Genomic DNA, 26003 nt, shown 5'->3' with positions numbered 1-26003 from the left:
CTCTCTCTTCATCCACCATCTGTGCTTCTCTAAGCTTGCCTGGCTCACATGGTTCCCGTACTATGCACTCTAAGGACCAAAATTGTCCACTGCCTGTTTCCTGCCAGGTGAGGGACCCACTCCCAGACTGCTCAGAACAGGAGCTGTGGGGGTAGTGAGAGTGGGAAGACCCACACTAGAGGTTGCAGCTGAACATTAAGCAAAATATGCCACCCACAAAATGTGGATTTTCAGAGACTGCTGTTAAGCCAGAGGTGTGGGTGCTTTCCAGTTATCTCATGGAGGCCATTTCCTTAGGGAGCTCTAACAGCAGAGTGGCTGGGCTTCTTGAAGTTCAGCTCTGGGATATCCAATCATCCCTGGGGGAACTTTTTCTGAGGCTGTTGTTCAATATGGCTCTTCCTCTGGTCAATATAACAGTCATGGGTGGCAGCCTGGAGATAAGCAGATAACGAATCATCTGTTATATACACGTATAAAAACAAGATTGAAGGAGAAGCAATAATGAAATTTATCATTATCATGTACAAATACACTAAATGCCATGGAAGAGGCCCAGGCTTCAATATGTGAGGTGACACTGAAAAGTGACCCAGGGTGGACATCTCAAGTGTACACTGCATGGAGCACAACCAAAGGAACATGGCAGGGGGCAGAGGGAGCTGCCACGGAAAGGCTGCTGTCTTATTTCTCTGGTGAAGTTGACCGGCTGAGGTGGAAAAGGGTCCAGACCCTCAGAGACTAGCTGAGGAAGACATCCATGCCTGTACTCTCTGGAACAGAGGACATATGGGCCTTTAGGAAAATGAAACTTCCTCTGCAGCTGACCCACCCACCGTCCAGATACCATAGGTAATGTTATCAGTGATGGTAGCATTGAAGGCTGTGCATAAGGACTGTCTGTGATTTCACAGGTAGGGACCATGGTGGTTACCCATGCCTCTGACAGGACAGAGGCCTATTCTGGTTGTTAAAAGAAAGACCATCACATAGACTTTTCTTTTTCAAAGAAAAAAAATGTTTTTAAAGTCTGAAATGTTGAAAGAGAAAGCAAAGTGCAAGAGATATTTCACAGGGAGATTAATTCCAAAGTTCTACAGTTGAGCTATCAGTAACAAAAATGGACCACTTCAATTTAATTTTAAAGGATGAAAAAGAGTGATTTGCCCTTAAGATGCAATTTTTAAATATTTATGTGAGTTTTAGTGGGCAATTGCTCTGGTGTGTCCCAAGTGTTCTGGTACATCCTTCTGCTAATGGAGCTCTTAAACTCCAGAGTGGCTTCCAGGCATTTCAAATGTGCTATTGTTTTTTTCTAAAGAGATTAAACTGGATGGTCTGGAGAGGAAGTTAAGCTCTAGTTTAAATAACTCTCCAGAATGCAAACAATAGCCCTTCCTACCTTTCCTTCCCCTCTTCCTTGACAATTTGGTTAAAGACACTTCATTTCCTTTTATATTTTCTCCAGACTGTGCAGTAGTTTTCCAAGTGGAATCAAGTTATTTTCTTGTAGGTAAGGTTAAACCTGAACTCAATTACCCATAGAAATCCAATGGTTTAATTTGGGTGACTATTTTAGTGAGGAGACTGTGAAAACAGAGCCCAGGAGACAAGTCCATTCATACTGATCACAAAATGTATACACAGATGCCAGTCTGGACAGTGTTGAGCACATTGCAGTAATGGACACAACACACAGGCCATTATGTGTGGCACTAGGGTTTAGTGCTAAAGTGCAGGCGCATTTTGCCTTGTCACAAGAAAGGCTCTGAGACTCTGGAGTTTATTTTGGTTCCTACATTCCAATTAAAACACGATCTCACCTATAAGAGGAACCTAATCAAAAAAACAAACAAGCGAGCAAAATAGAACCAGAGACATGGAAATAAAGAACAAACTGACAGTGACCAGAGTGGTGAGGGGAAGGGGATAATCAGGGAAAGAAGAGGAAGGGCCAAGTCAAGGAACATGTATAAAGTACCCATGGACAAAAACAATGTGGGGAGGCAGGATTGAATGTGGGAAGTGGGGGGTGGTTAGGGGAGGGGAGAGCAATGGGGGGAAAATGGAGACAACTGTAATTGAACATTGACAAAAAATAAAACTTTATTCCTCAAAAAAACATAAGTCATTTCCCATTTTTCAGTTATTTGTTTAATTGCAAGATTATGGAATTATCATAAAATCTTCATTGCTCTCATATTTCTTCTTGGTAGGGTATAGAAAAATTAATTTCAGTAATGCTCCAGAAACATTTTGACTTAGCTTTCCTGCTATTTATCATTCCAAAGGCACTGACAGTGCTAATGAATGTCTAGAGTTATATCATTTCATAAACACATGGTGCCCCCAAGGTAGTGCCAATTAAATCTCCAATGAAGAATTAATGAGGACCCATCCCCAAGAGAGGTAGTGATTCCCTCTGAGAACTTCCTGAGGCCCCAGGTTCAAGACTCAGCCTGAATGCAACAGCTGTGGCTATGGAGGAGAAACCTGCTCCTTTATGGCCTTTGCTGACTTCTGCAAGGGCTTCTGCTCCCCAGGACAACATTCATCTCAGCTATCATTAAGGATGCAGAAAACTGTGGCGATGTGCACTTGCAGCTCTAGACAGCCACAGGAACAGAGCCATGCTAGCACAGTCCCAGATGCCAGTTGGGAGCCCAGGGTTGGAACTGTCTGCTGTGACAGTCAGGACAGAGAGGTTACAGAAACATAAACTAGATTACAAAGTAAACATTGATATCAGGTAAGCAGGTTCACTCTGGAAGGAGATGTGTTCTCTCTCCATCTGAGCCATCAGTGAGGCTAAAAGGTAGGTGTTCCCCTGGCTGTAGGCAGCTGGATGATCTGGCATTCAGCTAACTCACAATCAACAATGAAATACCAGAAACAGAAATTAGGGAAAAAAACCACTGGCTATGGCAACTAGAAGAATAAAGTGCCTAGGAATAAACCTAACCAAGGAGGTAAAAGACCTTACTCAGAAAACTACACAACACTGAAGAAAGACAATAAGGAAAACACAAATAAATGGAAGACTATACCATGTTCATGGATTGGAAGAATTAACATCATCAAAATCTCCATACTACCTAAAATAATTTATAGATTTGACACAACCCTTATTAAAATACCAGTGACATATTTCACAAATATAGAACAAGCATTTCATATATTTATATGGAACCATAAATGACCCCAAATAGCTGCAGCCATTTTGAGAAAAAACAAAATAGGCAGGATCATCATACCTGACATCAAACTATATTGCAAGGCTACAGTAATCAAAACAGACTGGTACTTATATAAGAACAGACACATAGATCAATGGAACACAATAGAGAGCCCAGAAATAAACCCAAATCTCTATGGTCAATGAGTACTCGACAAAGGGGGCAGAAGCATAAAATGAAATAAAAATACTCTCTTCAACAAATGGTGTTGGGAGATCTGGACAGCTACATGCAAAAATTTGAAACTCAACCACCAACTTACACCATACACAAAAATAAACTAAAGATCAACAAAAGACTTAAATATAAGTCATAATACCATAAAAGTCCTAGATGAGAACATAGGCAGGAAAATCTCAGATATTCCACACAACAATATTTTCTCTTTTTTCCAAAATTTTTTAAATCTTTATTTTATTTTTTAATATGTATATATATTTTTAAGTCTTAATTTCAGAGTGCTATTGTATTTCATTAAAGGAAGAGAGGATGGTAATACAATGTTCTCTTTCATTCAGTTTTCCAAATCTAAAGTACTTGCAAATTCTTAAGACTACCTTTACCACCAGATTAGAACAGTAAGTAATAATAACCAATTTCTTAGTAAGTAATGTCTTACAAATTAAAACACATTTAAAATAGCTTTAAATGCATTCTTCTTAAGTAATTCAGCATATGTTTTTATATCATATTCACTTATGCTTAAGAATTAAAGCAAGTATATTACTCTGATGGAAATATGGGAAATCTCTCATTCATGCAATATATAGGATAATATTCAAGTCAAATGGAAAAAAATCCCACTCTTCTTAATTTTTTAAATGTATCCATATATAATCATCTACATGATAGATGAGGAAACCCATGAAGTTTCCCACAGATCAGATACCTATTTTCAGTTCATCAGAAGCACCTGATATCTACAGCTAATTTATAATTACATGGCAATTCAGTAAAACCAAATGAGCCCTACAAGTTCCTGTAAACAAAAGGTTCCAATGGACTAAGGATAGTCAGTAATTAATGCAATCATTCAGCAGATTATGGCTGTTTCTTAAGGAGTGCAAGTTCAAACTTGTCAACACCAAAGGTAATCATTTTATATTAATGTATACATAATTCCATTTAAATTCTTTATCTGAGTATAACATATGAAAACAGTCTTTCCACAAGCAAAAAAATGTGGAAACATTTAAAAAATAAGGAGTCATTTTTTTAAAGTAACTGATCAGATTCCATAGGCTACTCTTGGAAACAGGATCTTGCTGGATAGAATCCATTCATTTGGTGGCTTTTTGCATGCACTTAACTGAACCAATTCTTCTGTGTATTGTTCTAAGAGCTCACCAAAATATAGATCATGCCATATAGGTAGTAAAAAAAAAGGCTAGGGGATAAAAAACTAACTTGCACCATCCTTCTTTCTGGCAGTATGCTAGAATGTCTGCATTCATGATGGTTGTGGGGTCATAGAGTCCCGGTCCACTCATCACTGATCTACTCATATACCTCCAAATATGGTATGCCAAGGGGCATATTGAGACCCAATGTCAGCCACTCTGCTGCACACAGAAACATGACACAGAAGGTGGCGTGGATGAGGTACTCTGGGAGTACAAGAGGATTCAGGGTATTACACTGGTCTATAGGATTCTTGTAATCAGTCTTCAGCTCATCAAATGTTATAATGTGCCAGATGGCAAAGAAGATGAGTGTGGCAGTGAGCAGGGGTGCCAGCATGTAGCAGAAGGCTGCAAATGTGAACGCCATGGCCAGGGAGGAGGAGAGTATTTTCTTTTATATTTTTAATTGATATGTATCCTAGAGCAAAGTACATAAATAAAAAAATAAACAAATTACACTTCATCAAAAGAAAAGCTTCTGCAATGCTAAAGAAAGTTTTCAGGAAACTGAAGAGAATCAACCATATAGGAAAATATATTTGCCAATGATATCTTGGACAAGGTTTGATCTCTCAAATATATAAAGAAGTCACATGATTCCACTCCAGGAAGACAAACAACCCAATTAAAAAATGGGCAAAGGACTTGAATAGACACTTCTCCAAGGAGGACATACAGAGGGCCCAGAGACATATGAAAAGATGCTCAGCATCACTAGCCATCAGAGAGATGCAAATTAAAACCACAAGGAGTTACCACTTCACACCAGTCAGAATGGCCATCATAAACAAATCAACAAACAAATGTTGGAGAGGATGTGGAGAAAAGGGAACCCTAGTGCACTTTTGGTGGGAATGCAGAGTGGTGCAGCCACTGTGGAAAACAGTATGGAATTTCCTCAGAAAACTAAACATGGAACTGCCTTTTGACCTGGCATTTCTACTGCTGGGACTATACCCTAAGAATCTTAAAAAACTAATTCAAAAGAACCTATGCACCTAATGTTCATAGCAACACAATTTGCAACAGCCAATTCCTGGAAGTAACCTAAGTGCCCATCAGTAAATGAGTGGATCCAAAAACTGTGGTACATTTACACAATGGAATACTATGCAACAGAAAGGAGCTCCATCCCTTTGCAACAGCATGGCTGGAAGTGCAGAGCATTAGGCTAAATGAAGTAAGCCAGGAGGTGAAAGACAAATACCATATGATCTCACCTATAACTGGAACCTAATCAAGAAAACAAACAAGTAAAATGCAACCAGACACTTTGAAATAAAGAACAATCTGACTGTAACCAGAGAGGAGTAGGTAGAGGGATAATAGGGGATAATGGGGGTGGGGCATCAAGGAACATGTGTGATGGACACACGGACAAGGGCAAAGGGGCTGTGTTTGAGGGTAAGAGGTAGGGATGAGGGGGATATGTGGGCATGATGGAGTGAAAATGAAGACAACTGTATAGACAAATATAGACAAATGAAGACAAATTTGAACATAAATTTTACAAAAAGAACAAACTGACAGTAACCAGGTAGGAATGGGTAGGGAAATAACGGGGGAAAGAAAGGAAAGTGTTGTCAAAGCACATGAATAAAGGACCCATGGACAAAGCCAAAGGGGGGTAGAATTTAGGATAGGGGTGCGGATGGATTGGACAGGGGAAAGTTATTGTGGGCAAATGGAGACAACTGTATTGGAACATTAATAAAAAATGATAAAAGGAGAAAACAGTGTGTCTTTTATAAATAACATATGTTTGGATCTTATATTTTGGGTCTAGTCTGACAATCTCAATCTTTTAATTAGAGTATTTACACCACTTATGTTTGATGTAATTATCTACGTAATTTGGTTTAAGCCTTTTATTATTAGTTTTCTAATAATTATATCTGTATTTTTTATTTAAATCTTCTTTATAGCCATTTTATACTAACCACGGTATTTTAATATCATTTAATCTTCTTTACTAATTTGTTTCAGTTTTACAAACCATGTGTGTATTATTTTATTAAAATAAAAGTTGTATATACAGTATAGAACATGACTATTTGATATACAAATTGAAATAACTTTTTAACTATATATTTATCATGAAGATTTTAATATGCATCCTTGAATTATCACATGCTATCTGAAATTAGTACTTTTATCATGTCAAGAATAATGTAAAACTTTATAACTCATATCTATATATTTCCTTCCACTTTTTGTGTTATTGTCATCATGTTTTACTTCACAAATGTGAATCCCACAGAGCTTGTTATTACTGTATCTTTAAATAATCAATGTTTGTTTTTATTCACCTACATTTTTAATACTTCTGTTACTTTATCCTTTTTTGCAGTTCTGATTTTCCATCGGGATCATTTTCCTACTGCCTAGAATTTCTCCTTCATTATTTCACCTAGTAAAGATTTCATGCAACAAACTCATTAAGCTTTTGTTTATATAAAAAAATTTTGTTTATTCTTGCTTTTTGGAGAAAATTTGCAGTAAGTATACATTTCTTGATTGGGAATTTCCCCCTTCCCCACCTCAACTTTTTTTTAAATTTTTATTGTTATTCAATTACAGTTGTCTGAATTTTCTCCCCATCCTTCCACCCCACCCCAGCTGAACCCACCTCCCTCCTCCTCCTCCACACTCCCCATTGATTTTGTCCATGTGTCCTTTATAGTAGTTCCTGTAAACCCCTCTCCTCACTGTCCCCTTCCCACTCCCCTCTGGCTATTGTTAGATTGTTCTTAACTTCAATGTCTCTGGAAACTTTTAAAAATGTAATTCCATTGTTTTCTGACTTCCACATTTTCTCTTGGAAAGATATTTGGTAATATGTTTCTAGATAATGAATGAATTTTTTCTCCCTGGCTGCCTTACAGATTTTTAACTATCTGTGATTATCAGAACTTTGATTATAATTTAGCTAGGTGTTTGTCTTTTTCTTTCTTTCTTTGTTCTTTTTTTCTCTTTAACTTTCTTTTGTTAACTTGCTTAAGCTTTGTTAAATGTCTTGAATCTATGAGTTGATATTTTACATCAATTTTTGAAAATTTTGTGCCGACATCATCTCTTTCTTTAAAGATCTTATTTATTTATTTTTAGACAGAGGGGAAGGGAGGGAGAAAGAGAAGGAGAAAAACATCAATGTGTGGTTGCCTCTTACGAGTCCCCTACTAGGGACCTGACCAGCAACCCAGGCATATGTGCCCTAGACTGGTAATCGAACTGGCAACTCTTTGGTTCACAGGCTGTCACTCAATCCACTGAGCCACACCAGCCAGGGCCCAACATCATGCCTTTGATTCTGCCCCTTAATCTCCCAACCATCTCTTTATGGACAGCAAATAAACACAGTGTAGGTCATTTGAAGACTTTTCTATTGTCTCCTAATTCTGTTCTCTATTTTAATATTTGTTTCTTTTTTCTGTGCTCCATTTGGGGTGTTTTCTATTGACATGGATATGAGTACTATCTTCAACTGTTTCAGTCTGCTTTTACATGCACACAATTAATTTGTATGTTATTTTTAAAGATTTTATTTATTTATTTTTAGAGAGTGCAGCAGGGAAGGAGAAAGAGAAGGAAACATCAATGTGTGGTTGCCTTCTCATGTGCCCCCTATTGGGAACCTGGCCCACAACCCAGGCATGTTCCCTGACTGGGATCAAACCAGCAACCCTTTGGTTTGTAGGCCCATGCCCAATCCACTGAGCTACACCAGCCAGGGCTAATTATTAAGTTTAGATATTCTGTTTTGAACTTCTATAATGACAGACGCTTATACATCAATGTTCATTACAGCATTATTTATAATATTCACAAGTGGAAGCTACCCAACTTCTCATCAAGACATAAATTGATAAACATGATATATATCCAATGAAATAATATTCAGCCATAAACAGTGAAAAAAAGTTCTGAGAAATGCTAAAATATGAATAAACTTTGATAAATTATGCCAATTAAAATAAGCCAGATATAAAAGGACAAATATTGTATGATTTTTCTCTATACAAATATGTGCACTAGGCAAATTCGTAGAGACAGAAAGTATATTAGAGGTTATCAGGTGCTGAGTAGAGAGAAATGGGGAGGTATTGTGTAATGGTTACAAAGTTTCAGTCAGGGGATAATGGAAATTTTAGAAATATGTAGTGGTTATAAAATATTTTGTGTGTAATGAAGGCTACTGAATTATATGATTAAAAATAACTAAAATGGCAAATGTTAGATTACATGTATTTACCACAATAAAAATAATTAAAAATTGTATTCTCAATAAACTTCTCTCCTGGAGAAAATATACAAGGAACACTGAGTTTTGCTTCTACACTGTTCAGCCTACTAACCATGTGAACTTGGGCAAATCACTTACCTCTTCTGAGTGCCACATACAATTTGTATTTAATGATGATTTATGGAGGATTAAATGTGCAAATATTCAATAAGTTTTTGTTAATCTATGTGATATATTTTCTGCAGAGGCACTTCTAACTAATGCAGGTTGAATAGGTAGAGTATGATGATAATCACCCTCTAACTCCTGTTTTTCTTCTTTGGACTAAGTACTTTTTTCTGAATTTATAGGTTTTAATATTTTTTTCTTCCCAAACCTACTTGTAACTCAGCTTACACTGGAAGGGGCTTATTTCCAAGATCATCTTTTCCTCATCGACATCATCCAATCTATTGTTTTCCATTGTTACTCCGAGGGCCCATTCTACCAGTCAACTCCCTCCACATCTCTAAAATTGTCCCAGATCATTAGCTTGTCCTGACTTCCTACTAGGGCCACTGAAGGAATTCTTTATTGTAATTTGTTACAGGTGAAGATTTATTTCAAATTTCAGAAAGGCAGTCAGTTAAATTGACCTCAAATATGACCCTTAGCCATGAGATTCTATGATTCTTAGATTCTTTAACCCACTAAAGGGACGAGATATAAATCCACTTCTCTCCCCATTTGTCCACTGATAAAATGAAGTAGACAGGGGTCCTCCTATGATTTCAAATTTTCTTTAGAGGAAAATGGAATTCAGGTTTTTGTAGATACTAGTCTTTATAACTTATTTTATGGAACTTGAAAAAGTCTGACATTATTATTTGGACCCAAAAGTCCTGGGAACAACCTTTCATCTGACATCCAGTTCATACATGTGGTGTTCTTTCCTAACTATATTCTGTTGGAAGAGAAAGGAAAACAAATAAACTGGGACAAGCTGTAAATGCTCTCCATCAGACTTTACAAGCTTGAGGAAGACATGTAGGACCCACAATGAACATGTGTGTGCCAATAACTGTTTTCCTTTGACCCTCTTGGTTTCTCAGAACTGGGTTTTGGAAGAGCCTGGACATAACCCACAGCAGAGAGGCACTGTTCTCCTGAAGCTCCTGCCCCATTATTCAGGAGCAATATAGTGTCCAGTCTCCATGTGACTGTTTTTACTAAGACCTGCTCACTGACTTCTCCCAAGTAGTATCTCTCACGTCTCTCAAACACAACATATCCAGAACAGAACTCCTTCTTAACTCTAGCTTGTTCTTCTTTGCCTTTCATTAGCTCCTCGGGTTTTATTTTTGTCTCTTCAGGACTAGTCTGCACACAGCCTCCAGAATAGTAATTGGAGAATTCAAATCATACTACATCATTAATCACCACCAACTACTTCAGTGGTTTTTCTTATTGTATTTACCACAAAAATCCAACTTCCCTCCAAGAAACCAAGGTCTTCCATGATCTACCCCACCCCCAGCTTCCATCACTCAAGGTGGGCGCTGTTCTTTTAGTGGTTTGTCTGTAAGCCCCAGTGCTTTTTTCACATCACCCCTTCTGTCTGGAATCCTATCTCCATATTCTTCCTCTTTAATTCATTTTAATTGTCTAATATTTAACTCAAATTAAAACCACAATGAGGTACCATCTCACAGCGGTCAGAGTGGCCAACATAAATAAATCAACAAACAAATGTTGGAGAGGATGCAGAGAAAAGGGAACCCTAGTAAATTGTTGGTGGGAATGCAGACTGGTGAGGCCACTGTGGAAAACAGTATTTTCTGAGGAATTTCCTCAGAAAACTAAAAATGGAACTGCCCTTTGACCCAGCAATTCCACTGCTGGGATTGTACCCTGAAACACCAATCCAAAAGAACCTATGCACCCCAATGTTCATAGTAGCACAATTTACAATTGCCAAGTACTGGAAGCAACCTAAGTGCCCATCAGCAAATGAGTGGATCCAAAAACTATGGTACATTTACACAATGAAATTCTACACAGCAGTGAGAAAGAAGGAGTTTATACCCTTTGCAACAGCATGGATGGAACTGGAGAGCATTATGCTAAGTGAAATAAGCCAAGCAGTGTGGGACAAATACCATATGATCTCACCTTTAACTGGAACATAATCAACAAAAGAAAAAAGCAAACAAAATATAACCAGAGATATTGAAGTTAAGAGCAATCTAACAGTAACCAGAGGGGAATGGGGAGGGGATAATGGGGAGATGGTTTTTAAGGAACTACTATAAAGGACACATGGACAAAACCAAGGGGGCGGGTGGAGGAGGGGCAGGGAGGTGGGTTTGGCTGGAGTGGGGTGGAGGGGTGGGGAGAAAATGCAGACAACTGTAATAGAACAACAATAAAAAAATGCTTAATAAATAAAATAAAATAAAATAAAACTTAATTAGCAAAGAAAAACCAGTCTTCCTCTTATCTCTATTCTCAGCTCCTCTTCTCCTGCCATGAGGTATTCCTTATTTCCATAATATTATTTGAAGAATTTTATGCTGTGTTTACCACAATGTGTTGGTAACTTTCTGCTTAAGTGTTTGCCTCCTTAACTAGATTGTGAGTCTTTTAACTCATTGCCAATGTCATATTTATCATTTTATGCCCAGAGTCCAGCACAGGGATTGACAAATGAATGTTTGTGAAATGAATGAATGAATCAGTGAGTGATTATCAGTGAGTGGTTATTACCCATGAAATAAGGGCTCATAGCCCTTTCTCATAACCCACAGACCCAACTGAATTACTTTGAGGTGGGGCCTGGGCCTCTTTCATTTTTGTGCCACCTTTCCCATCTCCCAGCACAGGCACATAAACAGGAAATCAGCAAATGTTAGCTGAATCAACAACACTATAGCTTAGATTCAATGACTTTTGGAGTAAGGAGCAGACATAAATGAAGGCCAACCAAACTACCTGGGCCCAGAAGAGGGAAAGGGGAAAATGGTTTCCCATGTGAGCCTATTGTCTTCTTTAACTAAATTCATTCACTACAGATTTGCTGTGAAATAGATCAGTTCTCCCTCGAAACTTTCATTCATCCTCCAGTTCAAGCATGGATCCAGAGTCTTACATGCACTCATGTTCACATCTCCTAAAGAAATATAGATCTTTATAGCCTGTCTGGCTTTTTTGCTCCGAGCAGGTTCTATGCACTGTATGCTGTCTCCAGATCAGCAACCTGTGAGTGGCTGTGCTATCTGCCATCCATTTTCAACAACACCTTGTCTGAAGCTCCCCACCAGGCACCACCTGAGTGAGAGTTATCAGATAAACCTGCGTTCAAACATATTTGCCTTATTATTTTAAGTGTTATAATAAAATACTTCCATTATCTCATTTTATTTTTAATTTTATATGAATAATTTCACAAATATAAAAGAATGTGATATACATATATATATATATAAACAGTTTAAAGAATAGCAATACAATAAACATCCATGTATCTAACACTCAAAATAAGTGATAGGACATTACAAAACTGTGAAATGAAGTTTCCTTCTCAGTTATATTTTACTCCTCCTGCAGAAGTAACCAAATTCTGTAACTTAGAATTACTTTGCCTTTTTAAAAACTTAATAACTCTAACTGGCACATTGTTTAATTTTACCTGTTTTTTTTAATGCTCATCCAAGGATATATTTATTGATTTTAGAGAGAGGCAGACAAAGAAAGAGAGAGAGGGAGGGAGAGTGAAAGGGAGAAAAAAAGAGAAAGAGAAAGAAACATCAATGTGAGAAAAACATTGATCAGTTGTCTCCCATACATGCTTGGACTGAAAATTAAACCTGCAACCTAGGTATGTGCTGTGACCGGGGATCAAACCAGCAACCTTTTGGTGTTTGGGATGACACTCCAACCTACCAAGGAACCCATCCAGGGTGAATTTACCTGTTTTAACTTCATAGAAATAAAATATTTTCCTGCATGTGTTTTTCCAAAACATGTTTATTTATTCAATATTTCACTTCTAAGAATTCTACATGTTGACTATCATTGTTTTATATACCATTTTTCATTCATTTTCTCTTGGTGGACATTTGTTTTTACCTAGTGATTTTTAGTACAAACAGCACTGCTCTGAACAATCATATACATGCTTAGGGAAAATAGGCAAGTGTTCCCAAAACCATGAAAGAGAATTGCTGAGCTGCAGGTTAAATACCTCTTCAATTTTACTATTACTCCTATTACTCCACATCCTCACCAATGTTCGATATTAGGAGACATTTAAGAGAAAAGAAGCAAGGCTAAAAAGTACAAGATTAGGGAAAGAACAACAGAATCATCCCTCAGAATAGTACTAGAAAGAAGATAAATATGACTAAGTGATGTTTCATGAATAAAACAAAACAAACAAAATAATAAAAGTAGAAAAATTTCTCTGGTGAGATTTTTTTTTTTTTTTTTTTTTTTTTTTTTTTTTTTTTAAAGTCCCATGTTTACCCCAGGAGAGTGGTTCATTCTTTTTTTTTTTTTTTTTTTTTTTTTTTTAATTTTTTTTATTGTTATGCAATTACAGTTGTATGCCTTTTCTCCCCATCCCTCTACCCCACCCCAGGTGAACCCACCTCCCTCCCCCCTCTCCACCCTCCCCCTTGGTTTTGTCCATGTGTCCTTTATAGTAGTTCCTGTAATACCTTCTTCCCACTATCCCCGCACCCACCCCCCACCCCCGCCCTGGCTATTGTTAGATTGTTCTTAACTTCAATGTCTCTGGTTATAATTTGTTTGCTTTTTTCTTCTATTGCTTATGTTCCAGTTAAAGGTGAGATCATATGGTACTTGTCCCTCACTTCCTGGCTTATTTCACTTAGCATAATGCTCTCCAGTTTCATCCATGCTGTTGCAAAGGGTATAAGCTCCTTCTTTCTCTCTGCTGCGTAGAATTCCATTGTGTAAATATACCATAGTTTTTGGATCCACTCGTTTGCTGATGGGCACTTCGGTTGCTTCCAGTACTTGGCTATTGGAAATTGTGCTGCTATGAACATTGGGGTGCACAGATTCTTTTGGATTGGTGTTTCAGTGTTCTTAGGGTATAATCCCAGCAGCGGAATTACTGGGTCAAAGGGCAGTTCCATTTTTAGTTTTCTGAGGAAATTCCATATTGTTTTCCACAGTGGCCTCACCAGTCTGCATTCCCACCAACAGTGCACAAGGGTTCCCTTTTCTCCACATCCTCTCCAACATTTGTTTGTGGATTTGTTTATGTTGGCCATTCTGACTGGTGTGAGATGATACCTCATTGTGGTTTTAATTTGCATCTCTCTGATGGCTAGTGATACTGAGCATCTTTTCATATGTCTCTGGGCCCTCTGTATGTCTTCCTTGGAGAAGTGTCTGTTCAAGTCCTTTGCCCATTTTTTAATTGGGTTGTTTGTCTTCCTGGAGTGGAGTCGAGTGAGTTCTTTATATATTTTGGAGATCAGGCCCTTGTCTGAGGTATCGTTGGCAAATATGTTTTCCCATACTGTTGGTACTCTTTGTAATTTGGTGCTGTTTTCTTTAGCCATGCAGAAGCTTTTTATTTTGATGAGGTCCCATTTGTTTATTTTTTCCTTTATGTCCCTTGCTTTAGGGGATGTGTCTGTGAGGATGTTGCTGCGTGGAATGTCTGAGATTTTCCTGCCAATGTTTTCCTCAAGGACTTTTATGGTGTTACGGCTTATATTTAAGTCTTTTATCCATCTTGAGTTTATTTTCGTGTATGGCGTAAGTTGGTGATCGAGTTTCATTTTTTTGCACGTAGCTGTCCAGATCTCCCAACACCATCTGTTGAAGAGGCTGTTTTTGCTCCATTTTATGCTCCTGCCTCCTTTGTCAAATATTAATTGATCGTATAGACTTGAGTTTATTTCTGGGCTCTCTATTCTGTTCCATTGGTCTATGTGCCTGTTTTTATGCCAGTACCAGGCTGTTTTGATTACAGTGGCCTTGTAATACAGTTTGATATCAGGTATTGTGATCCCTCCTGCTTTGTTTTTCTTTCTCAAAATTGCTGCAGCTATTCGAGGTCATTTATGGTTCCATATGAATTTCTGCAATGTTTGTTCTATATCTGTGAAATATGTCATGGGTACTCTAATAGGGATTGCATTGAATCTATAAATTGCTTTGGGTAGTATGGCCATTTTGATAATGTTGATTCTTCCAATCCATGAACATGGTACATGCTTCCATTTGTTTGTATCTTCCTTAATTTCTTTCTTCAGTGTTGTGTAGTTTTCTGAGTACAGGTCTTTTACCTCCTTGGTTAGGTTTATTCCTAGGTACTTTATTTTTCTTGTTGCTATATCGAATGGGATTTTTTTCCTGATTTCTGTTTCTGCAGTTTCGTTGCTGGTGTACAGGAATGCCTTTGATTTCTGGGTATTGACTCTGTATCCAGCTGTTTTGCCAAATTCATTTATTAGGTCGAGTAGTTTTTGAGTGGAGTCTATAGGGTTTTCCATGTACACTATCATGTCGTCTGCAAACAGTGACAGTTTCATTTCCTCCTTTCCAATTTGGATGCCTTTTATTGCTTTTTCTTGTCTGATTGCTGTGGCTAGGACTTCCAATACTATGTTGAATAGGAGTGGTGAGAGAGGGCATCCTTGTCTAGTTCCTGATCTTAGTGGGAAAGCTCTAAGTTTTTGTCCATTGAGTGTGATGTTGGCTGTAGGTCTCTCATATATGGCCTTAATTATGTTGAGGACTGCTCCCTTTATTCCCACTTTGCTGAGTGTTTTTATCAGAAATGGATGCTGTATCTTATCAAATGCTTTTTCCGCATCTATTGATATGATCATGTGATTTTTGTCTTTGCTGTTGTTGATGTGATGTATTATGTTTATTGATTTGCGAATATTGTACCATCCTTGCATCCCTGGGATGAATCCCACTTGGTCATGGTGGATGATCTTTTTAATATATTGCTGGATGCGGTTTGCTAATATTTTGTTGAGAATTTTAGCGTCTATGTTCATCAGCGATATTGGCCTGAAGTTTTCTTTCTTCGTTGTGTCTTTATCTGGTTTTGGGATTAGGATGATGTTGGCTTCATAAAAAGAGTTTGGGAGTCTTCCATCAGTTTGGATTTTTTCGAATAGTCTGTGAAGGATAGGGGTTAGTTCTTCCTTAAATGCTTTGTAGAAATCTCCTGTGAAACCATCTGGTCCAGGGCTTTTGTGTGATGGGAGTTTCTTGATGACTGCTTCAATTTCCTTTGCTGATATTGGTCTGTTCAGGTTTTCTGCTTCTTCTTCAGTCAGTTTTGGAAGATTATATTTTTCTAGAAATGTGTCCATTTCATCTAGGTTTTCAAATTTCTTAGCATACAGGTCTTCATAGTAATTTCTTACGATCCTTTGTATTTCTGTGGTATCAGTTGTAATCTCTCCACTTTCATTTCTAATTCTGTTTATTTGGATCCTCTCTCTTTTCTTTTTGATGAGCCTACTTAAAGGCTTGTCAATTTTGTTTATCTTTTCAAAGAACCAGCTCCTGGATTCATTGATCCTTAGAATTGTGCTTTTAGTCTCTATGTCATTTAGTTCTGCTCTGATCTTGGTTATTTCCTTCCTTCTGCTTGCTCTGGGCTGTCTTTGTTGTTGTTCCTCCAGTTCTTGTAGGCGTAGGGTTAGGTTGTTTGTTTGAACTGTTTCTAACTTCTTAAGGTAGGCCTGTATTGCTATGAACTTCCCTCTCAGGACTGCCTTTGCTGTGTCCCATAGGTTTTGGGTTGTTGTGAGTTCGTTTTCATTTGTTTCCAGGAAGTTTTTGATTTCTTCCCTAATCTCGTTCTTGACCCATTCATTGTTTAATAGCATGCTATTCAGTCTCCATGCTTTTGAGTGTTTTGGGTTTTACCCTTGGCGTTGGTTTCTAGTTTCAGACCCTTGTGGTCAGAGAAGATGCTTGATATGATTTCAATTTTCTTGAATTTGTTGAGGCTTGCTTTGTGTCCTATCATGTGGTCTATATTTGAAAAAGTTCCATGGACACTTGAAAAGAACGTGTATTTTGCTTCTTTGGGATGAAAAGCTCTGTATATATCAGTTAAGTCCATTTCCTCTAAGGTATTGTTAAGTGACACAATATCTTTGTTGATCTTTTGTTTGGAAGACCTGTCCATTTTTGATAGTGGGGTGTTAAAATCCCCTACTATAATTGTGTTGCTGTCAATATCTTTCTTGAAATCCTCCAAGATTTTCTTTATGTATTTGGGTGCTCCTATGTTGGGTGCATATATATTTACAATGTTTATGTCTTCTTGGTGGATTCTTCCTTTGAGTATTATGAAGTGACCTTCTGGGTCTCTCTTTATGGCCCTTCTTTGGAAGTCTATTTTGTCTGATATGAGTATTGCTACCCCTGCTTTTTTTTCCTGTCCGTTTGCTTGGAAAATTTGTTTCCAGCCCTTCACTTTCAGTCTGTGTAAGTCTTTTCTCCTGAGATGGGTTTCTTGTAGGCAGCATATGTGTGGGTCATGTTTTCTTATCCATTCAGCTGTTCTATGTCTTTTGATTGGAGCATTTAATCCATTTACATTTAAGGTTATTATCGATAGGTAGTTATTCATTGCCATTATTTCCTACCTGTGTTCCTCTGTCTTTCTCTTTTCCTTCCTTTCCTTAAAGCAGTCCCTTTAGCATCTCTTGCAGAGCTGGTTTGGTGGAGCTGTATTCTTTTAAACTTCTTTTGTCTGGGAAGCTCTTTATTTGGTCTTCTATCTTGATTGAGAGCCTTGCTGGGTAAAGTAGTCTTGGTTGGAGGCCTCTGGTTCTCATTACTTGGAATATTTTTTGCCATTCTCTTCTGGCTTGGAGCGTTTCCATTGAGAAGTCAGTTGCTAATCTTATCGGGGCTCCCTTGTATGTTACTTCCTTTTTCTCCCTTGCTGCCTTTAAGATCCTCTCTTTGTCTTGGAAATTTGCCATTTTAATTATGATGTGTCTTGCAGTGGGTCTCTTTGGGTTCCTCTTCCTTGGACTCTCTGTGTTTCCTGGATTTGGGTGACTTTTTCTCTCCTCAGATTAGGGAAATTTTCCATCATTACTTTTTCAAACAGGTTTTCTATCCCTTGCTCTTCTTCTTCTCCTTCTGGTATTCCTATTATACGGATATTGTTACGTTTCATGTTGTCCTGCATTTCCCTTATTGCCTCTTCATTCTTTCTGAGCCTCTTTTCCTTTTCTTGCTCCTTCTGGGTGTTTTTTTCTACTTTATCCTCCAGCTCGCTGATCCGATCCTCTGCTTCATCAAGTCTGCTTTTAATTCCTTCTACTGTGTTCTTCAATTCAGAAATTGTATTCTTCATTTCCGCTTGGCTCTTGTTGATATTTTCTATTTCCTTTTTCATGTTGATATAGTTTGCAGTGAGTTCATTGTAGTTTCCTTGTAGTTTCTGGTAGTTCTCTTTGAGCTCAGAGAGCTCAGTGAGTTTCCTGATGACCATTGCTTTGAACTCAGTATCTGATAGTTGACTTGCCTCTTTTTCGGTTAGTATTCTTTCTGAGACTTCCTCCTTTCCTTTCATTTGGGAATTGTTTCTTTGTCTTCCCATTGTTTGTGAGGTTCTTCTTGTTGGCCTCTGTGTCTTAAATTGCTTTGTTCTGACTCCCTGGATTTATGATATGAACTTCTATGGTAGAATGCCAATGGGATTCGGTGGTGCTGTCTCCTTACTCTCCTGTGCTCACTGGTCTTGAGCTGACGTTTATGTGTTTAACACGGTCTAACTCTAGTCTTTTCAGCACTCCAGGTTTTGTTGTCTCACCTGTGGGAAAAAGAGAAAGGGGGGGCGAAAGAAAAGAAAAACACACACACACACACACACACACACACACACACACAAAACAAACCAAAAGAAAGATGGGAAGGAGGGAAAAAGGAAATAGGAAAGGAGGAAAGGAAGGAAGGAGGGAAGAAGGATTAAAGAAAGATCAGAGGCAAGATAAGAAGGAATTTTAGCAAAAATTAAAACATAGAAATAGATAAAAGAAGGCAGGAAGAAGACATAAAAATGGTAAAGGATGGGAGGAAGAAGGAATGAAAAAAAAAGAAAAAAAGAGAGAGGAAGAAGGAATTCAGGGGGAAAGGAAAAAAAAAGAAAAAGGATAAAAAAAAAAAAAAAAAAAAAAAAAAAACCTTCTGTTGGCTTTAAACCGGTCAGGTTATTTCTGCTGGTGTCCTGTCTGTGCAACGGGAGGGGGTGTTTGGAAGGATTGGTTTCACTTTTCTCTCTTCCTGGGTCACACTCTTCGCTGTTTTGTAAGTGTGGTCCCTGGCAGTCAATCAGTCCGTTTATCAGCCAATCCAGCTGCTTTGGCTTGTGACGCATGCGCGCGCAGCAGGGGAATCCAGCCGCTTTGGGTCTGTGACGTTATTTTGTGCCCTGAGCGCGCAGCCGGCGGACCAATAGAGCCGCCAGGGCTTGGAACGCTGGCGCGCAGGTGGCGGATTCAGCCGCCTTGGGGTTAGGACACTCGCCAGCAGCTTTGTATTTAGAAAACAGGCACCCAGCCGGCCCTGTGCTTGGTGAGCGAGCGCAGCCCGCTGAGCCACAGGCTCTCTGCTTGGGGGCCCGATCCAGCCGCCCTGGGCTTGAGTCTCTTGGGCGGGCGGAGCCGCCCTGGGACTGAATCACGCGGCACTCGGTTCCGAGGTTTTGGGCCTGTGGGTAGAGCAGCTAGACTCTGGTCCAAATTATCTCGGAGGTTTCAGGTGTGGGCGCCCCTCCTGGGTTTCAAGTGTGGGTCCCGTTTGCTAATCTGCTCGCGCGCGTGACCGGACCTCAGGTGAGCGTAGCAGTCCAGGGGTGGAGGGGGAGGGGCGCCAGGGGCCTCGGCTACTACCGAGAGTTCTCTAATTAGCCCCTGAGTGTCTCTATTTTCTTTTTCTTTTTGAGAAATTCCTCCTTTTCAAGCCCCCCTGGTCTAATCAAGCACCTGGCTGCTCACAGCGCAGCCTGGCCCTCTCCCAAGACTCCTGCCGCAGCCCCTGCGCCAGGGCTGGCGCTTCTGCCGCCCTTGTACCGCGCGGTCCTGGGTCCCATGGACCTTATTGTCCTTCAGCACTCTTCTTACCGTCAGATCTTTCAGTGTCCTCTATCTTTGGTCTCTGATCTTCGTATATGCTGGAATACTGTTGGCTGTTCGCTCTGCTCCTCAGATCAGCTAGGTATTTCCCTGGCGTTGAGGGGAAGTGGACTCCGCTCCCACCTATGTTGCCGCCATCTTCAAAAGTCTCTCTGGTGAGATTAATGAGAAAAGTTACACTGAAACAATATTTGGAATGTAAATGAAGGCATAAATGAATGGAGAAGTAGATAGTGATCTTAGAAATAAGTTATTAAGGTGCCAATTGTCTCAAAATTAGACAATATAACTTTAATCCAAATCTCCATAGGCTTTTTCTTAAAACTTGAAAAATTGATCTCCAAATTTGTTTCAAAGAAAAAAGTTCCAAAAATAACCAGGATACTTCATAAGAAGGGCAGAGAGCCCTGGCCAGTTCAGTTGTAGTGTTGTTTCGTGCACCAAAATGTTGCAGGTTTGAGTCCCAGTCAGAGCACATACCTAGATTACAGGTTAAATCCGCAGTTGGGGTATGTACAGGACGCAACTGATCTCTCTCTCTCTCTCTCTCTCTCTCTCTCTCTCTCTCTCTCTCTCTCTCAGGAGAATATCCCGGGTGAAGATTAAAAAAAGAAAGAAAGAGCAGAGGCAGGAAACAACTAACTCAATATTAATCCCATAATAATTAAGACAAATTCTCCATGTGTCCTTTATAGTAGTTCCTGGATAAAATCAAGGGGGAGGTGGAGGCGGGGGGGAGGTTGGTTCAGCTGGGGTGGGGTGGAGGGATGGGGAGAAAATGTAGACAACTGTAATTGAATAACAATAAAAATTTTTTAAATATAATAATTAAGGCAAATTAATACTGGCCCCAAACATACTGTCAACGAAAAAAATTACAGAGCTCAGAAAGAGCTTTAAGTACAGAGAGAACTTGGTAAGTAAGAGATGCTTTATACCAGATTAACAGGGGAAAGACAGAAGTATTAAAAGGGTTTATCCATAAGTACAAAGATATAATTGCATCCTGATTTTACATCTTATACAAAAGCACTCCTGGTTAATTAATAATTTATATGACTAAAAAACATTAAAAATTTTAGTGGAATATATAGTTCAATAGTTTTTGGATGCCGTAGTAGAGAAGAAAATTTTAAACAAGAACAAAACATATCTATATAAGAAATTATTGAAATTTGACTATGTCAAAATTACAAGCTTCTGTTTACCAATTAACACCTTAAGGAAGACAATATTTGTAATGTATACAACTGCCAGAGTATTAGCATAGACAATATATAAGAAATGCATTCAAATATATAAAGAAAATAAATACAACCATATTTTTTAAAATGGGGAAGGGCATGAATAATCTTCTTACAGAAAAGAAATTGCTTCTGGTCAATCAACATATGAGTAATAAAAATATGAACATGTAACTTTCATTAATGATCAGGAAAAATTTGAAAACAGATAAAATCAAATGCCATATTATACCTCACAATTTTACTAATGTACAAATGCCAAAGCCAAACGCTATAAGATTTTTTAGCAACAAGGATTTATAGCTGAATCAGATGTTCATAGTCACCTTGTTGTTTAATTGTGGTCAAAACACTTATGTTTGAGTCACTTTTGTGTCAAATGACCTGTGGGTCCTTGGTCTGGGAGTTCCTTTCCCAAGAGACCCTGCTCTTCCGTTTATAATGACCCATCCAGGGTCCCTTCTCCTTCCCTTCTTTTACTAGTATCTTCCAATTCTTGCCTCACTTTCAATAAGGAGGTAAGTTTTTCAGGACCAAAACAAGTAAATTTGAGTTCACCCAGAAGGGAGCAAGGACAGAGTATAACTTGACCCTTCATGGACTTTCCTACTCAGGACAGAGCCCACTTTAAATTTTCAAGTGTGGCTATCACTTCAATGAAGTCAACATTTCTTAGGTCAGAATTGGCACATTTAAATTTTGTAAAAAGATTTTTATTTTTCTATCATGTTTAATTAGTAATAAATTATACTGGGAGCAGTTTTAGCTATTGTCAGGTGGACCTTTTATTTAATAAGGATGGATATTTCTAGCATGATATTCATTGTTAAGTATTTAAAAGACCATATATATATATATAATCAGTTATATATATAAAATGTTATATATACATATATAACATATATACAAGTTATATATACATATATAACTTATTTATTTATATATAAATATAATTTATATATATATACATATATAACTTATTTATTAACAAATTCCAGTGTCAGATTCAGCAATTTAGTCATAGACAAACTCAGAAAAGCTCACTAAGAGATGGCAAAGACAAACTAGCTGCAGCTGCTCTGGAGCATTGTTGCTAAACTCTTCAATGCACAGCAGGGTCTCAATGGTGGGGTCAAATACCTCCATTTGCAGAAAAATATGCTCTTCAGTGTAGTCCTGCCGAGCAAGCTGTGGATCTGGGTAAATGATTCCCATTAACTTTCTTCAGGTGGGTGTTCCCTGTAGCTTATATTTCTCCTCACTAAGGATAAGCCAGGCAGTGAAAGACAAATACCATATGATGTCACCTATAAGTGGAAACTAATCAACAAAACAAACAAACAAGCAAAATATAACCAGAAACATTGAATTAAAGAAAAAAACTGACAATAACCAGAGGGGAGGGGAGAGAGGGAGAATGGGAAAAAATAGGGGAAAGGTCATCAAGGAACATGTATAAAGAACACATGTACAAAGCCAAAGGGGGTAGGTTTGAGGGTGGGAGGTGGGGATGGGTGGGGCAGGGGGCCGAGGTGGGGTGAAAATGGAGACAACTATACTTGAACAACAAGAAAGAAAGAAAAGAAAGGAAGGAAGGAAGGAAGGAAGGAAGGAAGGAAGGAAGGAAGGAAGGAAGGAAGGAAGGAAGAGAAAGAAAGAGAAAGAAAGAAGTGTAGGTAGTGAGATATTAATAAAGGAAAGGAACAAAGGGAATCAGATTTTAAGAAGCATAATCAACTAGGGAACTGAATTGGACAATAAGCCTGCTTCACTAGGAAGCAACAGCTCCACACATTCACCAGGGGATTGCAGCATTGCCTGGCCAAAGGGAGTAACACCCCACCATCCCCCATGTAGGAAGGAAAGACCAGTTTTCCAATCTCCCCAGGGTACAACTAGTTCATTCACCCACTGTATGGGGGAGGAATAAACAATAAAGGTGAAATTCCTCTTTTGGAGGCATGTGCAGTAGTGTCTAGCCTGGAAAAAGGATCAGATTGGGAAAGGGACACAAGACTCCCACAAAATCTAAGAAATAGATTGGTTAGGAGGAGGACCCAGCACCAGTCTGCAATAGCTTGGGAAATTGATTGGTTAGTTTGAAGGTGAGCTTGGTCCTACCCAAGCCCAAAATAATATAATCCAAGCTTAACAAAGTTCTCTCACTCTCTCTCACTCACTCAGTAACAAGCATGTTTTCTCTCACCACAGCAGTCTTAAGGCTCCAGCAGCCTCCTGGGGTCATGTAGACTCTAGTCGTGAGTTTCAGTGCAGCAATGCAGTGCAAACCACAGCACAGCATTAACACAGACTAAGCTAGCTAGATGGGGACAGGGACTGAACTAAACTAAAAGGACAGAATTTCTGGACACCGACCCTATTTCAGGGTCTCATAAAGAAAGACAGTTTGGGAGAACCAAGATGGCAGTGTAGGTAGACACACTGCGCCTCCTCGCACAACCAGAACTGAGAATTGAACAGCAAGGGGGACCGACACCAAGGAAATAGAAAATAAACATTCATCCAGACTGGTAGGAGGGGCGGAGACGGGCACCGGGGTGGAGAAGACTCGCGTGGCTGTGGCGGTACTGAGACTGGCGGAGTGTGGGACAAATGACGCAGGCAGTCCAAGCACTAGCAGACTCTGCGGCCCCACATTTGCACAGATAAACCGAGAGGGCCGGACTCAGAGTGGTGGAGAGCGGGCCAGGCAGAGCAGTGGGTAGCACCCCGCGGCACCACATTCGCCCACAGATAAACCAGACGAACGGCGGGGAACTAAGCAGACCGCACAACCCAGGGCTCCAGCTCAGGGAAATAAAGCCTCAAACCTCTGATTGAAAGCGCCCCTGGGGGTTGGGGCGGTAGCAGGAGAGACTCCCAGCCTCACAGGAGAGGTTGTTGGAGAGACCCACAGGGGCCTGGAGTGTGCACAGGCCCACTTACTCAGGAACCAGCACCAGAGAGGCCCAGTTTGATTGTGGGTATCGGAGTGAAAGATTGAAATCCGGAGGAGAGTGAGGCAGGCGCCATTGCTCCCTCTCGGCCCCTCCCCCACGTACAGCATCACAGCACAACGACCAGCGTTACCCCGCCCCAGGGAACACCTAAGGCTCCGCCCCTTAAAGTAACAGACTCGCCAAGATAAACAAACAAACAAAAAAATGGCCCAAATGACAGAAGACTTCAAAGCTCCAGAAAAAATACAACTAAGCGAGGAAGAGATAACTAACCTATCGGATGCACAGTTCAAAACACTGGTTATCAATATGCTCACAGACTTGGTTGAATCTGTTCGAAAAACACATGAAAAAATGAAGCCTATGCTAAGAGAAACAAAGGAAAATGTACAGGGAACCAATAGTGATGAGAAGGAAACTGGGACTCAAATCAATGGTGTGGACCAGAAGGAAGAAACAAGCATCCAACCAGAAAAGAATGAAGAAACAAGAATTTGGAAAAATGAGGAGAGGCTTAGGAACCTCCAGGACACCTTGAAACGTTCCAACATCCGAATTATAGGGGTGCCAGAAGGAGAAGAGGAAGAACAAAAAATTGAAAACTTATTTGAACAAATAATGAAGGAGAACTTCCCTAATATGGCAAAGGAAATAGACTTCTGGGAAATCCAGGAAGCTCAGAGAGTCCCAAAGAAGCTGGACCCAAGGAGGAACACAACAAGGCACATCATAATTACATTACCCAAGATTAAACGCAAGGACCTACATCCAAGATTACTGTATCCAGCAAAGCTATCATTTAGAATGGAAGGGAAGATAAAGTGCTTCTCAGATAAGGTCAAGTTAAAGAAGTTCATCATCACCAAGCCCTTATTATATGAAATGTTAAAGGGAGTTAACTAAGAAAAAGGAGATAAAAAACAGGAACAGTAAAAATGACAGCAAACTCACAGTTATTAACGACCACACCTAAAACAAAAACAAGAGCAAATTAGGCAAACAACTAGAACAGGAACAGAACCATAGAGATGGAGATCACATGGAGGGGTGTCAATAGGGGAGTGGGAAGGGGAGAGTGGGGGAAAGGTACAGAGAATAAGTAGTATAGATGATAGGTGGAAAATAGATAGGGGGAGGGTAAAAATAGTGTAGGAAATGTAGAAGCCAAAGAACTTATAAGTATGACCCATAGACATGAACTATAGGGGGGAATGTGGGAGGGAGGGGGTGGGCAGGATAGAGTGGAGTGGGTGCGGGAAATGGGACAACTGTAATAGCATAATCAATAAATATATATTTTTTTAAATGTAGAAAAGGATTTCACAAAATCATATGTCCACTATGATAAATAAAAACTCTTAGCAAAGTGGCAATAGATATAATAAAAGCCATATATGACAAAACCACAGCTAACAATATACTCAATGGTAAAAAGCTGAAAGCTTTTTCTTTAAAATCAAAACAGGATAAAAATGTCCACTTCAACAATTTCTATGCAACATAGTGTTGGAAGACCTAGCCACAGCAATCAGACAATAAAAAATAAATAAGAGCATTAAAATTGGAAAGGAAGAAGTAAAACTGTTATTATATTCATTATATGCAGATCTAATGATGCTGTGTATAAAGAACCCTAGAGATTCCACCAAAAAACTATTAGAACTAAAATGAAATAAGTTATGTAGCAGAATACCAAATTTATGTTTAGAAATGAGTTGAATTTTTAAACACTAATAAAAACTTATAAATTAAAGACTACAATCCTAATTACAATTG

The 26003-nt window shown here is 39.0% G+C and overlaps 1 pseudogene; it reads right to left on the bottom strand.

Annotated features, from left to right (window-relative positions):
* Window positions 1-4417: 4417 nt before the first annotated feature.
* On the bottom strand, window positions 4418-5006 carry LOC112305614 (protein cornichon homolog 1 pseudogene; annotated as a pseudogene).
* Window positions 5007-26003: the final 20997 nt, after the last annotated feature.

Source organism: Desmodus rotundus, chromosome 4 (assembly GCF_022682495.2).
Source record: "Desmodus rotundus isolate HL8 chromosome 4, HLdesRot8A.1, whole genome shotgun sequence".
Taxonomy (NCBI): domain Eukaryota; kingdom Metazoa; phylum Chordata; class Mammalia; order Chiroptera; family Phyllostomidae; genus Desmodus; species Desmodus rotundus.
This window is presented reverse-complemented; position numbering and strand designations above follow the sequence as displayed.